At 47.1% G+C, this 13,765-nt stretch overlaps 1 protein-coding gene and 1 non-coding gene across 7 annotated transcripts in view; both read right to left on the bottom strand.

Annotated features, from left to right (window-relative positions):
- CAMTA1 (calmodulin binding transcription activator 1) overlaps positions 1-13,765 on the bottom strand; it is an 857,550-nt gene that overhangs the window by 432,023 nt on the left and 411,762 nt on the right. The gene's annotated exons all lie outside the window — the stretch shown is intronic.
- On the bottom strand, positions 4,963-5,069 carry LOC122482224. The gene has a single exon (XR_006297031.1). It is a non-coding gene; the product is annotated as a U6 spliceosomal RNA (small nuclear RNA).

The raw sequence follows: 13,765 nt of genomic DNA, 5'->3' as shown, positions 1-13,765 counted from the left end.
TGACAGAGGCTAACTGTAGTTCCCACCCAGACGGGCTGTGTCATTCAGCAGCGAGCTGACTGAACAGCAATTCCATTGGAAATTATAGACTTTCAACAGCGACTCCCAACACTTCATTGTTTGCCGATCATGGTGCAATTGGTTTATGTCAGTGCTGGTTTCCTCCCTGAGTGTGGCCGACTAAAACAATTGGGAAATAGCTTCACAGGCTTGTCACAATGCTGTCACCTGACCGTTTGTCTCGCACTTACGAGTCTGCACTGAAAACCTTACAGTATTCATCCATTTCTAGATAGCAGGGAGGCTGGAATATGGGGCCACCTGGGCCTGCCTCTCTCCACTCCGACCCTACTCATGGTACCCAAACCATTGGAAGGGCCCCAAAGTCCAACTACTATGCTCAGGGCCAGTGCCTCGGGAATAAGTGAAGGAACACATCTGATCAAATAGACGGTTCTGCATTTGTCCCGCCCCCTCCACGCAGGAATGAAGACATCCACGGGAGCGTGCAAGGAACCCCATCTGCTGAGGAAGACACAACATTAATCCAGTCCAGCTTCTCGTGAGCCAAGACAGCTACACGCAGAGCTGCTCCACAGCCCCACTCTTTCTAGACATGATCGGCAAACCTCAGCAGAGCGTTCAGGCCAACTGTCCTCAGATCGTGACTGGTACGACCCAAAGAGAGTGAACTTCCCAGAATACTGTCACGTCCACAGTCAGAACCACAACTGTTCCCACCTTAGGAAACCCATTTTCCCCTGGTGACCTGCCCTTTGCATTCTGAGAACGTGAGAATGTCCCTGTCATCCGACACTTTGAGCTGGACATAATCCCGCAGGGAGCCCAAGTGGCCAACTTAAATGGCCTTAATAAATGGAGTCGTCATTTTAACTTGCAATAATGAGCAACCTAATGGTGTTTAATCCAGCACTCTGATTGTATTAGAACTTGCTTCTGCTCTGTGTGATGCAGGTAGGTCCCTCCCTCCATAGTTCTCGGGTCCTAAGAATGGCAAAGAGAAAAACAGACCACAGAGGGGCCCCACAACGTGAAGAAAATGAGGCTGAGCTGCCAACCCAGAATATAATCAAGAACAAGTCGGAGCTGGTGGGCAGGGGTCCAGGGAAGGAGGGATGGGTGGACTAAGCCCCACAAGAGGGGTCCAGCCAGGGGAGGGCTTTACTACATCTCACGGCAGCATAAAGGCAGCACCCCCCCCCCGAAGAGAGCAGGGAAATGGAAATGGAGCTGAGGACAGACGGCGGTGGCAACAGAGAGTCAGGTAAGAGGGACGGAAGTCCTTCCATTTAACGATCCCACCAAGTCCCAGTCAGTGTCTGGTGTGGGAGGAGCAGGCCACGTGCGTGTCTGTACCTGTGTCTACACCTGTGTCTCTGTCTGTAGGTCTACACCTGTACCTGCGTCTATGTCTGTCTGCATCTCTATCTACATCTGCAACCACACGTGTGTATCGATGTTGACATCGGCACCTACGTCGACATCCGTAGCTACACCTGTATCTGTGCCTTTATCCAGGCTATTTGCATTCTCACCACAACATGATGAGGTAAGATCATCACTCCCAACAGATGAGAAAACCAAGCCCCTTGTAGCCACAGAGTGTCTGAGCAGGATTCACTCGGACTCAGGGTGACTCCAGTATCTCCCCCAAGTCTACTGGTTTAGCATAGATTGTGGGTGGGGCCAGTCCTGGTTTGCTCCCCTGACTGGGTGATTTAACACCCTGAAAGCACGCCTCACCCAGGGGGTGGGGATTTGGTGGATGAAGTCCTGGCCCCCTCACTCCACAACTGGGATATCTCTGAGGCAATTCCAGGCCTCCTTACCCCACACTCAGGATGACTCTGGGTGTTCTATATGATCTCCTAGAGCCTAAGTGCCAGTTGCCCAGATGGAGACCTGCTGGACAAGAGCCCTCTATTTGTTGTGGGATTTTTTTAATTTTTAAAAAATGTATTTATTTATTTATTTTGAGAGAGAGAGTGACCAAGCAGGAGAGGGGCAGAGAGGGGACAGAGAGAATCCCAAGCAGGCTCATGCTGTCAGCATACAGCCTGATGTGGAGCTCGAACGCATGAACAGTGAGATCCTGACCTGATCTGAAACCAAGAGTCTGAAGCTTAACCAACTGAGCCACCCAGACGCACCCATGAGCCCTTTATTTGTATTCCTCCCCTTCCTCTCTCACCTTCATGCCCCCTACTGGCGCTTCCCAAGACTGCCTCTCAAATAAGATGTACCGGAGTCTATCTATCTCAGGGTCCCCTGGGGGAACCCGACTGAAGCTGACCATCTAAGAGATCCTCAGGGAAACAATCCGAGACCTCCAAGGCAGCAGCCAGAGAAATATCAAGAAAAAACTGTGAGCATTAGGGAGGCTTCTAGAGGGAGGCTTCTAGCCAAATAACCTTTTTATCTGAGACACGAATGGCTGGCAAAACCAGTAACACTCATGCAATATGGTGAAAAGATCATGGGATCAATGGAAAAGCTACTGAAAATTACAAAAGTAAACCAGCAGGTATAAAGTTAAGATACATAATCAAGTTTGTGTGTGTGTGTGTGTGTGTGTGTGTGCAGTCTGTGTGTGTGTGTGATATACACACACTCACACACTGCACACACACACAAATGAGACAGAAGGAATGATGGGTGACTTCTTCATATATATACTGTATGTCTTACATCATACAGTAAATGCTATCAAGAAAAAAGAAAACTAAATACTTAGGCATAAATTTAATAAGACATTCCCAAAGCACAAGGAGAAAAACTATAAAAATCTAAAGGACAAAATAGGTTTCAGTAAATGCAAAAAACATAACATGTTCTTGATTAGGAAAAGCAAAAATCATAAAAATGTCAGTCTTCCAAAAATTAATCTATAAACAAAATGTAATGACAACAAGAATCCCATTCTTGGTTTTTTTTCTGGATCTAGAGAATCTTATTACAAAATTTATGAGGAAGGAAAAAAACACCAGTGATAGCCAGAAAAACTTTAATAAAGAGAACCAAAGTGTAGAGGCTAGCCCTATAGGTTATTAACACATTCTATAAAACCTCTATATTTAAAGAAGTATGGAATTGACATGTGAATACATAGAAAGACCAAGGGAACAGAAGAGAAAATCCAGAAATATTCCCACTTCCACATGCAAATTAATATACTTTATAATTTTTTTAATGTTTATTTATTATTGAGAGACAGAGAGACACAGAGCACAAGCAGGGGAGGGGCAGAGAGAGAAGGAGACACAGAATCCGAAGCAGGCTCCAGGCTCCAAGCTGTCAGCACAGAGCCCGACATGGGGCTCGAACACAAAACCGCGAGATCATGACCTGAGTCGAAGTCAGACACTTAACCAACTGAGCCACCCAGGCACCCCGCAAATTAATATGCTCTAAAGGAGACATCACAAATCAGTGGAGGAAGGGGACTGACTTTTTAATAAGTGATATTGGCATATGGAAAAAGATAAAATTGGATCTATTCCCCACACTGTAGAGCAGAATGAATTCCAAATGGACCTGAGATTCAAATGTTGTAAATAAAATCACACACTACTATAGGAGAAAACATAGGCGAATTTCTCTATAACCTGAAACTGGAGAAAACTTCCTAAGCATGATTAAAAACGCAGCAACAACAGGTGAAAGACAGGTACAACAGAGAACATAAACATAAAACTGGCAGCATGTTCTCCAACGTGGCAGCACCATTTTGCTTTCTGACTAGAAATGAACGAGAGTTCCAACATCACATCCTTTCCAGCATTTGGCATTGTCTCATCTCTTGGATTATGGCCATCCTACTGGGTGTGTGGCAGCGTTTTTAATTTGCATCTCCCTAATGATTAATGATATTGAGCATCTTTTCATGTCCTCATTAGCCATTCATATAAGTTCTTTGGTGAAATGTCTATTTGAATCTTTTGCCCATTTTTAATTGAGTTGTGTTCTTCTTTTTGAGTTGTAAGAGCTATTTCGATAAAATCTGGATAGAAGTCTTTTATCAGATAATGGATTTGCAAATGTTTTCTCTTGGCCCATGGCTTTCCTTTTCTTTATGGGTTTCTTTTAAAGAGCAAAAGGTTTTAATTTTGGTAAAGTCCCAATTTATCAATTTTTTTCTTTTATGAATCATGCTTTCAGTATCATATCTAGGATTATTTTTCACCTAACCTGAGGTCACAGAAATCTTTTCTTGTGTTTTCTTCTGAGCTTCACAGTCTTAGCTTTCACATTTAAGTCTACGGTGCATTTTAAGTTAGCTTTTGTGTATGGTGTGAGGTAAGGGCCTAAGGTGATTTTTGGCACATGGATATCCAATTGTCCCAGCACTATTTTTGTTTGTTTGTTTTTGTTGTTGCTTTAAAAAAAGGCTATCCTTTTCCCCATTGAAGTATGCTTGCATGTTTGATTAAAATAAATTGACCATAAACATAAGACTTTATTTCTGGACTTCATATTTTTCTCTGTTTTCTGTCCTTATGCCAATACTATACTGTCTTGATTGCTACAGCTCTGTAGTAAATTCTGAAGTCAGGAACTATATGTCTTCCAACCTTGCCCTTATTTTCCAAAACTGTCTTGGCTATTCGAGGTCCTTTGTATTCCTATAAAAACTTCTAAGGTAAGTTTGACAATTTCTGCAATACCAACAACAAGAACAACAATAAAAATGCCTGCTGGGATTTTGATAGAGGTTGCAGTGAGTCTAAAAATATATTTGGAAAGAACTGCCATCTTAACAATATCAAGTCTTCTAATCACTTCCAATCACAGAACATGGAGTGCTTCTCCGTTTATATAAATCTTTAATTTCTCTCAGTAAGACTTCATAGTACAGGTTTCACACTTTATAAATTAAATTATCTAAGTCCTTTATCCTTTTTGATGCTACTGTAAATGGAACTGTTTGATGTTTTTGTTTGTTTAAATATGGAACGCTTCACGAATTTGTGTGTCATCCTTGCATAGGGGCCATGCTGATCTTCTCTGTATCATTCCAATTTTAGTATATGTGCTGCCAAAGTGAGCACTGGAATTGTTTACTTTAAATTTCATTTTTTGATTGCTCATTTACACATTTCAACTTACATATAGATACACAGTTGATTTTTGTACGCTGAACCTGTATTCTGTGACCTTGATAAATTCGTGTATTAGTTCTAGTAAAATTTTTTGGCAGATTATTTAGGATCTTTTACATTTATAATCAAGTCACCTTTGAATAGAGTTTTGCTTCCTCCTTTCCATTCTAGATGCCTTTTCTTTTTCTTCCCTTATTGCACTGGCTAGAACCTCCAGTACAATGTTGAATAGAAATGGTGAGAATAAACAACCCTGTCTTGCTCCTCATCTTAGGAGGAAAACAACCAGTTTCACCATGAAGTATGATGTGAGCTGTGTCAAAGATTTTAAATCATATAAAAAGTACACAGGGGTGGGGGCAGGGGGCCTGGGTGGCTCAGTCAGTTAAGTGTCGGACTCTTGATCTCAGCTCAGGTCTTGATCTCACAGTTGTGAGTTCAAGCCCCCTGTTGGGCTCCACACTAGGTGTGAAGCCTACTTAAAAAAAAAAAAAAAAAAAAGACTTGGGAATCAACTTGAAGAAGCTCCTACTGACCAAAAATGGGCCAATTTAAGCATCAATAAGAATAGCAACTGCTTTGACTTAAAAAACGTTAAATATGTTTAAATCCATGAGTTCATAATGAACCTAAAGCACACAAACAAAAAACTAATTGATCATTGTTGGAGGAGGCTCCTGACCTAATACATTATTTTGAAAACCGAAGAAGTATAAGGAGGAAGAATCAGGCATTTATCTTACCTTTCCTGTATAAACTGTTCCTTTGAGTTAGCAAATTGCAAAAGAGAGGACTTTCTCTATAAAAGTATTCCCGCCAATAAATGAAGAAGTGAGAGAATTAAAACATCACCATTTTGCAACCCCTAATAATTAATGAATCATCAATTAATGACTGATATCACAAAAGAGAAACAACCAGATAGAATGTGTCCCTGATAGAAGAATACTTTGCTGTAGGGGAAAAAAAAAAGTTTTTTAAAAAGGAATTTAAAATTATTCAGACCTCCTGATCTACCACTTTATAAGGTCCACGGAGGACAGAAGAACATGGTAAAGGGAACCATGGGGATGCTGTCAGCAAAATCCAGACTGTGGGAAACCACAGGGCAGATAGATGACCTGGATTCTTCAATGAATTCAGTGAAAAAGAGAGTAAGAAAATGCTAGAGTAGGAATATATAGATTAAAAGAGACAAGAGATGTGTCAACCAGTCACAATCTGTAAAAAACAAAAAAAAAATACAGCATTTGTGAAACAACTGGAACAGTGATTGGATGTTTAACGATATCTAGAATTAGTAATTTTTAAGTGATAATTGTAGTGCAGGAGTATGTTTTTAAAAAGAGACCTTATATTTTAGAGATATATACTAAAACATTTACTGATGAAATTGTATAGTGTCTACAATATGCTTCATGACAATGTGTGTGGTGGGAGGAGGAAACGTGAATGAAACAAGACTGGCCATGTGTTGACTACAGTTGAAAGTGGATGATAAGTATATAGGAGTTTATTACACTAGCCTGTCTATATTTGTAGATGTTTGAAATTTTCCATAATAGGAAGTTAAAAAAAAAAAAGATGATCATGGGATTTGAAGTGAGCTCTAGGTTACATCTTAAAGCTTGGCTCAACTCCTTATGAGCTGTGTGACCTTGAACAAATTACTTGATCCCTCTGCTGTAGCAGACATAATGTATGAGAGATGCCCGGCATGCCACCCACCACGTAATATGTGTTCTTCATGACTAATAACGATAACAAATGTGGCCCCTTTTTGTAGGGGCCTCTGCCAGGGACAATGATGGAGGGATTTAGGGTGTAATGAAATGGCACGTTGTAGGGTGCAGCTGGAAAATTCACCCAGGGGAGAGGCTGTCTGTCTGTAAGCACTGAGGCACACATACTCGTCCGCCACTTTAAGGCAAAAACCATTTTTCAAATTAGGTACATTGAAGACAATCAGTAAATGAAGATCAGAGGGGGGATATGTTCTTGAGAGGTTTCGTGTGTGGATGTTAAAGAGGAATTTATGGAGCCACAGGGGGCTGCAGCCAACGCTAGGTTAATCCTACAAAAGGAATGGTCTAGATACTCTTTCCAGTGCTTGAGTCTAACTTTAGAAATCAGTGTCCCCTAAACAGCTCAGGTCCATGGCCCTTCCTCCTAGAACCCTCCCTTGCCCTATCACTAACAGATCACTTCCAGGACCTTGACAGCCACCTGAAATTCCATGCAGACAACTGAGAACCAGCCCGCTACCCCAGCATCCATGGGCTTCCTCAGGTCTCTCGTCAGCCCCTTTCTGGCCTGGCCTAGTGGCAGCTGACTTTGTGCTGTCAGCTCTGTTCTGGCTGACTGTCTACTGTCCCACTGAAGTCATACAATATGTCCCTGTGGCTTCCCTTGGAGAAGAGAATGGATGATGTCCTCATTCCCAGTAAGACTCCATAAGCAGTGTCTGGATGGCTTCTAAACAGTGAGCATCTCCAGAGAGTCCCTTTTTGCAGCTAGAACCCAAACCTGGGTAGGTTCCCCCTTTCTCCTCCCCTTCTATTCATTGCCCTTGGTCCCAACCCTCACACCAGGAGGCATAGAGAAGGGCCCAGGTGGAGGGAAATGCAATTCCTGCAGTTCCAATGGCCTCCAAACCTGACCCCAAATGTGAAACGGGCTCCTGTGACAAGGCACAACGTGTAGTGTCCTAGAGCAGGAATGCTGTTCCCGAGGCCAGTGTGGAATCTCCGTTCCAGTGGGCACTTAAGAAAAGAGAAACACCACTCTTCACTGCCGCTTACACACGCGTACCCACAACTTTCCTTCTGATCTTTCCAACACAGAATGACCTGATTGAAATGCACCATTAGAAGTGTGTGGCCTAGGGGCCCCTGGGTGGCTCAGTCAGTTGAGTATCCAATGTCGGCTCGGGTCATGATCCCACGGTTCATGGGTTCGAGCCCCACGTTGGGCTCTGTGCTGACAGCTCAGAGCCTGGAGCCTGTTTCGGATTCTGTGTCTCCCTCTCTCTCTGTCCCTTCCCCACTCGCGCTCTGTCTCCCTCTGTCTCAAAAATAAATGTTTTAAAAAATTATTAAAAAAAAAAAAAAGTGCATGGCCTAGTTCAAAATGCCCATAATAAGCATGACAACAACTGCTGTGACAAGAGTGGCCGCGTCTCTGGCATTTTCGAATGTCAGATGCAGGCAAAGCCCTTCCCTCCCACTTCTCATTTTTTTTTTTTTTAATTTTTTTTTTCAACGTTTATTTATTTTTGGGACAGAGAGAGACAGAGCATGAACGGGGGAGGGGCAGAGAGAGAGGGAGACACAGAATCGGAAACAGGCTCCAGGCTCCGAGCCATCAGCCCAGAGCCCGACGCGGGGCTCGAACTCACGGACCGCGAGATCGTGACCTGGCTGAAGTCGGACGCTTAACCGACTGCGCCACCCAGGCGCCCCCTCCCACTTCTCATTTTAATCCCACGACAACTATAGTAGGTGAATACTCTTGTCGTCATCTTACAAATGAGAAGTACACAGAGAAGGGAATTAACTTTCCCAAGGTCACACAGCTGGTAAGGACAGAACCAGTGAACCAGCCCCCTGTCCCCCCCTTCTTGGCATTTTGCTACAAATCCCTGGCACATGCCCCAGTGTACCCTCTCTCCTTCTCTAGGAGCAACCCAGGGCACTTTCAGAGCCCACGTTTCCTCTCACAGCAGAACATTTCATATAAAGGGAGGATCATTTGAGCCTGATTTAAAATGTTCCTTTAGCCCTTCCTTTTGTTGCAAGGAGAGGAAAGGAATCTGGAAAAGGAATGTCTCCCCTGCTTATCTCCCTTGCACACAGACCCAGTGAGAGTGGTAATTGATGGCTGGAGCACAGCAAGGTTGATAGGATGCCAAACGGAACCCCAAGAAGCCACGGCGACAGCCCAAATCTCACGGACAGGAGCTGCTTTATTAACTTTCAATCTGGTGTTTTCTTCTGACTTGTTTATAGGGTCTGTACGATTTGGGGGACAAGGAGCAGGAAAGCTGGTGGGGAGCACTCCGTGTCCTCCCCTCCTCCGTACCCCCCCCCCCCCCGAAGCCTGGCCACTGCAAGCCATTTATGGAATGATAGGGAAGAAAGGGCTGTCAGGCCCGGCCCAGGCTGCTATCTGCCAGATATGAAAACCAATTGCTTTTCATAATAAATTCCAGCTGGAGCCATAGAAATAATAGGGACCGGGAGAAGGTAACACCAATTTGCTTTATTTGATTAGCTCCTTCTTGGGCGGTCCAACCCCAGCTTCTTTTCATTAAAATAAGGGCAAATTGAAAAATCGTAAAAGAGGCTTTCTTATCAAGAAACAAACGATTGGGTAGATTCGTGTGCCCAGAAGCCCCCGTCCGCCACGGGGCGTCAGTGCCAGCACCTGCTGGTACTGTTCTACAGGAGCAGACCCCCAGGGCCTCCGTTTGAGGGTGCTTCTCCGGAATAAAGGCGGAAACAGCACCAGCACTGCCCAGCAGTGAGTACTGGGTGCCACCCGTCTCCGGCAGGCCCCCCTAAACCCGAGGACGGGCCAGGCCAGGGCAACCTCGGGGGATGGGCACCGGACTGTCATGTCCACAGGCCAGGACGCCTCTGTGGGGGTCTGAAAGCAGGGTGAGGGACAGCTCAGGCTGCCAGAACTCGGAGGCAGAAGCCAATTCACTAAATGCAGCCTCCTAACCATAGGTTTGTTTGTATCAGCTGACGCTGGCGGTCACCGAGAAGATACAGCCCATATGACCAGGAATCACTACCCAGAAAGTCTGCAGGCACTCATTAATGGCTCCCTTCCTAGAGCTCCCAGGGCACTCGGCTTGAAATTCCATTATGACATTCAGTGATTTATTCAATTAGTATTTATTGAGCAGCTATTACGGGCCAAGCATTGGTGCAAGGCGCCGTAGGTGCTGTTGTGAACAGAAGCGTCCAAAGCGCTGCCTGTGTAAGGCCTGCTGTCAGGTCGGGGAGGTAGAAGGAGGCACTTGGGGGCTTCAGAAAACCATGCTCCGGTGGGCGGGACAGGAGGCGACATGGGAGCATGTCCTGTAACAGCTGGCTGTGATGTGGGACGGGCCAGCCCGGAGACCTCTCTCCCAGACGTGGCATCTGAACAGAAGCGTAGAGGCGAAGGCCGGGGCTCAGCCAGGAAGGCTCCCGGGAAAGCGACAGCAGCAAGGTCAGTGGCCCGAGAAGCATACTGGCAGGCAGAGAGTAGGTGGGGGTGCAGGCAGGGGGTGAGGCCCAAGAGCCTGGCAGGCCTGGGTCGAGGGAGCATGGATTTTGCTCTAAGTGGGAATGAAAGACACAAATGAAGCACATAGTAGGACGACATCAATGGCAACGAAGAAGTGAGGAGCCTGGATGGTCACACAAGCATGGCACGAGGCATGAGACAACATAAAGCAACTCCATCAACGCAGCTGCAGCAAACAGCGAAGAAACAGCACAGGGCCCACATAGGGAGGCTTCGTCTAGGTTGGGGCAGTTGGCGGGGAGGTGCCCCAAACCCCAGCCCCCACCCCCTCTGAGAATTCTGAACTTCACCTTCGCAGGGACGGGAAGCGACGAAAGGGCTCTGAGCAGAGAAGCAGGGTGGTCACTTGGCCTTGGTGTGCCAGGCTCACCCGGACCGCCTCTACCTTCTCCACCTGCCACAGCGACATGTAAAGAGTGAACGCTCTGTAAATGCTCCCTCAAACGAGTGAGTTAATCAAGGAACTCAGTGGCTAGAACAAAGGAAGTCTTCTCCTTTGTCTTAAAAACACACAGAAAGCACCACTTACATTTCAAGTGTTGGGTCAATGACGAAGCAGAAGATAAAGGGAAGACAGAACATACGGAGTCACCTTTCTTTGGGTTCAACACTGCTGGAAAGAAAGAGAACCTTCCATCCCTGCTACCTGGTGCAGCCCAGGTTACGGGAGCCTGAGCCCAGTGAAGCAAAAAGACTATCGCTCAAAAGCCACCGGCATCTGGGTCATGTTTGACCCCACTGACATCTCATTTGGCTAAAATCCGTGCCCCTAAATAGAGCCTGGCACTTCTACAGACCCTCACTTGTCACATTCCAACACCGATATTTTATTAATAATCCAATGTAAATCTGAGAGAAAATTAATGTGTCACCTCCTAGCAGGAAGGACTAAACATCTCAATGTGACGGTCTGTTAGAGTTGTCATTTATCATTAGCATGCAATTCAAGGCAAGCGTCCCACATTCTGGTGGGAGCGTTCGAGACAATGAATCTCTGGGAATTAGCTTCTGGTCCAATTATTCCTGTTTTTCCCCCCACCTACCTAGGAGATAAATTCTGTCTCGATGGGAGGAAAAAAAAAAGAAGAAAAGCAGGAGGAGGGAGTTTGCTCTTCTCCTTCCTGGGTGAAATCAATTTTTCTCAAGGAGACAAGGCAATATTCATTTTGTGAGAAGGGAATAAGGCTGTACGCTAAAGGCCAATAAATGGAGCCGTTCTGATGAAAACTTCCTCAAATCAAATGTAGGGGAACCTCTTAATGGGCTTTGTTCTTCTTTTCCATAATCCATAACTATTAAGAGAAAGATGGGCAGACAGAAGATCCGCCAAGGGGGAGCTGTGTAAACACCAGGCAGGGCCACCTTCCAGGGACATCCAAAGAGGTCACTGTAAACACTGGTCTCTCCTGCTCTCCACACGCTTCCTGGGGCTCCCTCCTGCCAGGCACTGCTGTCAGCTCTCAGGATCCACTGACAGGCATGTCCTGGTCCTCAGGGAGCTTATAGTCTAGCAAGGGAATCCATCAATAAACAAACTAATAACAGACAAGTGTTCTACAGAAAAGAACCCAAGATAGAAATGCTGTGCATTAAAATAGAATTGTTTTGTCTAGTAACTTTTTTTTTTTTAATCTTTGGTGGAAAACATAAAAATGCTCTCTAGAGTAAATCATGTTTCTGGCTCCAAAGCAAACAGAATGGCCGGGGTGAAGGCTGGTTTCTCCCGCCAGTGGGAGCGGGGCAGGAATAACCAGGGAGCCCAGGGCCAGCCCTGCCCAGGCTAACCGCACCATCCAGCACGGGTGCGACCAGGGACCGGGGTCCCAGGTGCTCTGGCTCAGATGCCACAAATGGAACTGAGGAGAGCATCCCTACAGGAGCAGGTCAACTTTGGCCGGCAGGCGGGGGCCAAGGGAAACAGCACTGAGACCCAGAGGCCTTCAACGGGCCCTGCTCTGTCTGCGGGGCCAACCACCACGGGGGAGTTGTCTCCTCACAGTGCCGGCCCGAACACACCTTCTGCCAGCACCCTGTGTGTCACCCACTGTGACCCCTGGCAGGCTGAGCTGTCCCTGCTCCCGGAGCCTCCGTGAGGGCAGGGGTCCTGCTGGTCTGTTCGAGCTACAGAAGCAGCTCCTTTCACCCACACAATCCTGTCGGGTAGCTGACATTAGCTTCCCATTTTGCAGAGGAAGAGACCACATCTGAGAGGTGACAAAAGCCTCCAGGTCACAGAGCTGCCAGCTGGAGACCCTAGCCAGCCCCTGGTCTGTCAGATTCGGAGGGGAGCCACCACTGCCTCCCCGACCCATCTCATCACTCAGCAGTCACACCGCTGACCCTGACTGAAAACTGCACACTGCCCTTGCGTCAGCTGAATGCGTGATGACCGCCGGGGGCCCATGAGGCCTGAGACCCTCCCCACCCAGCCGGCTGGCCCCCTGTCTTCCTCTCTCCTGCCTGCCCTCCCTCTCCAGACCCAGCCCAGACAGCTTTTGCTACCTCCCGACTTCAAACCCACCCTCACAGGGTGGAGATGTGGCCTGCTCAGATCCCCGAGAGGGCCTGAGTTGAGGCTGCCTGACCCGCCCAGAGGAGGCTCTCACTCGACAGCAGACTCTAGGACACCCTGAGTTGGGAGCCCCTCCCTGCCACATGACCAAATCTGCCTCTTCATTTTGAGTGCAGATGCCTAGGGACACAGGGCTGGCTCCTATTCGGCCTGCCACATGACAGGCACTAAAAGGTCCCTCCTGTCCTGTTGCTGAAGCCCCACCAGAAGTAGGCATGGAGTCAAGTCATTCTGAGCTCAGAGAGGAAACTTCGAGAGGGAGAGATGCTGTCTGCCCACGGGACAGGCCTTCGTGGCCATAGCCCTGGGCTCTTAAAGAAGTCACGGGCACCAGCTCTCTGTGCCCAACTGACGTGGAGCCCAGGGGCTGCGGGTGCCTCCCGAAATCATCTCAGCTGCCCTTCACCTGGGCTGAGAAATGATGACTTTCTCCCCGGTCTCTGCAGCTCAGGCTCCCAGGCAGAGAAGCCTGGGTGATAACCTCCACCCAAGGCCAGGACCTGTGGCTGCCACCTCCATCCCGACACAAACGATGATTTTCTTCCACACAGAAGACCACAGACCCCAGTAAGCGCTGCTGGGATTAATAACAGAATCAGGGAAATGACCTTTGGTGCAGATGGAGGGGTGATGAGGCAGAGAGATTCAGGGGGATGTTCCAGATGGCAGGAGACAGGCAGTGAAGGCGCTTTTCCATGAGCAACCGCCAGCCCGGGGAGGGCTGCGGGGAAGCGGGGTGGGCCCAGAGGAGCTGTCAGTGGGGACACAGGGATGC

The sequence above is a fragment of the Prionailurus bengalensis genome, chromosome C1 (genome assembly GCF_016509475.1).
Source record: "Prionailurus bengalensis isolate Pbe53 chromosome C1, Fcat_Pben_1.1_paternal_pri, whole genome shotgun sequence".
NCBI lineage: Eukaryota > Metazoa > Chordata > Mammalia > Carnivora > Felidae > Prionailurus > Prionailurus bengalensis.
This window is presented reverse-complemented; position numbering and strand designations above follow the sequence as displayed.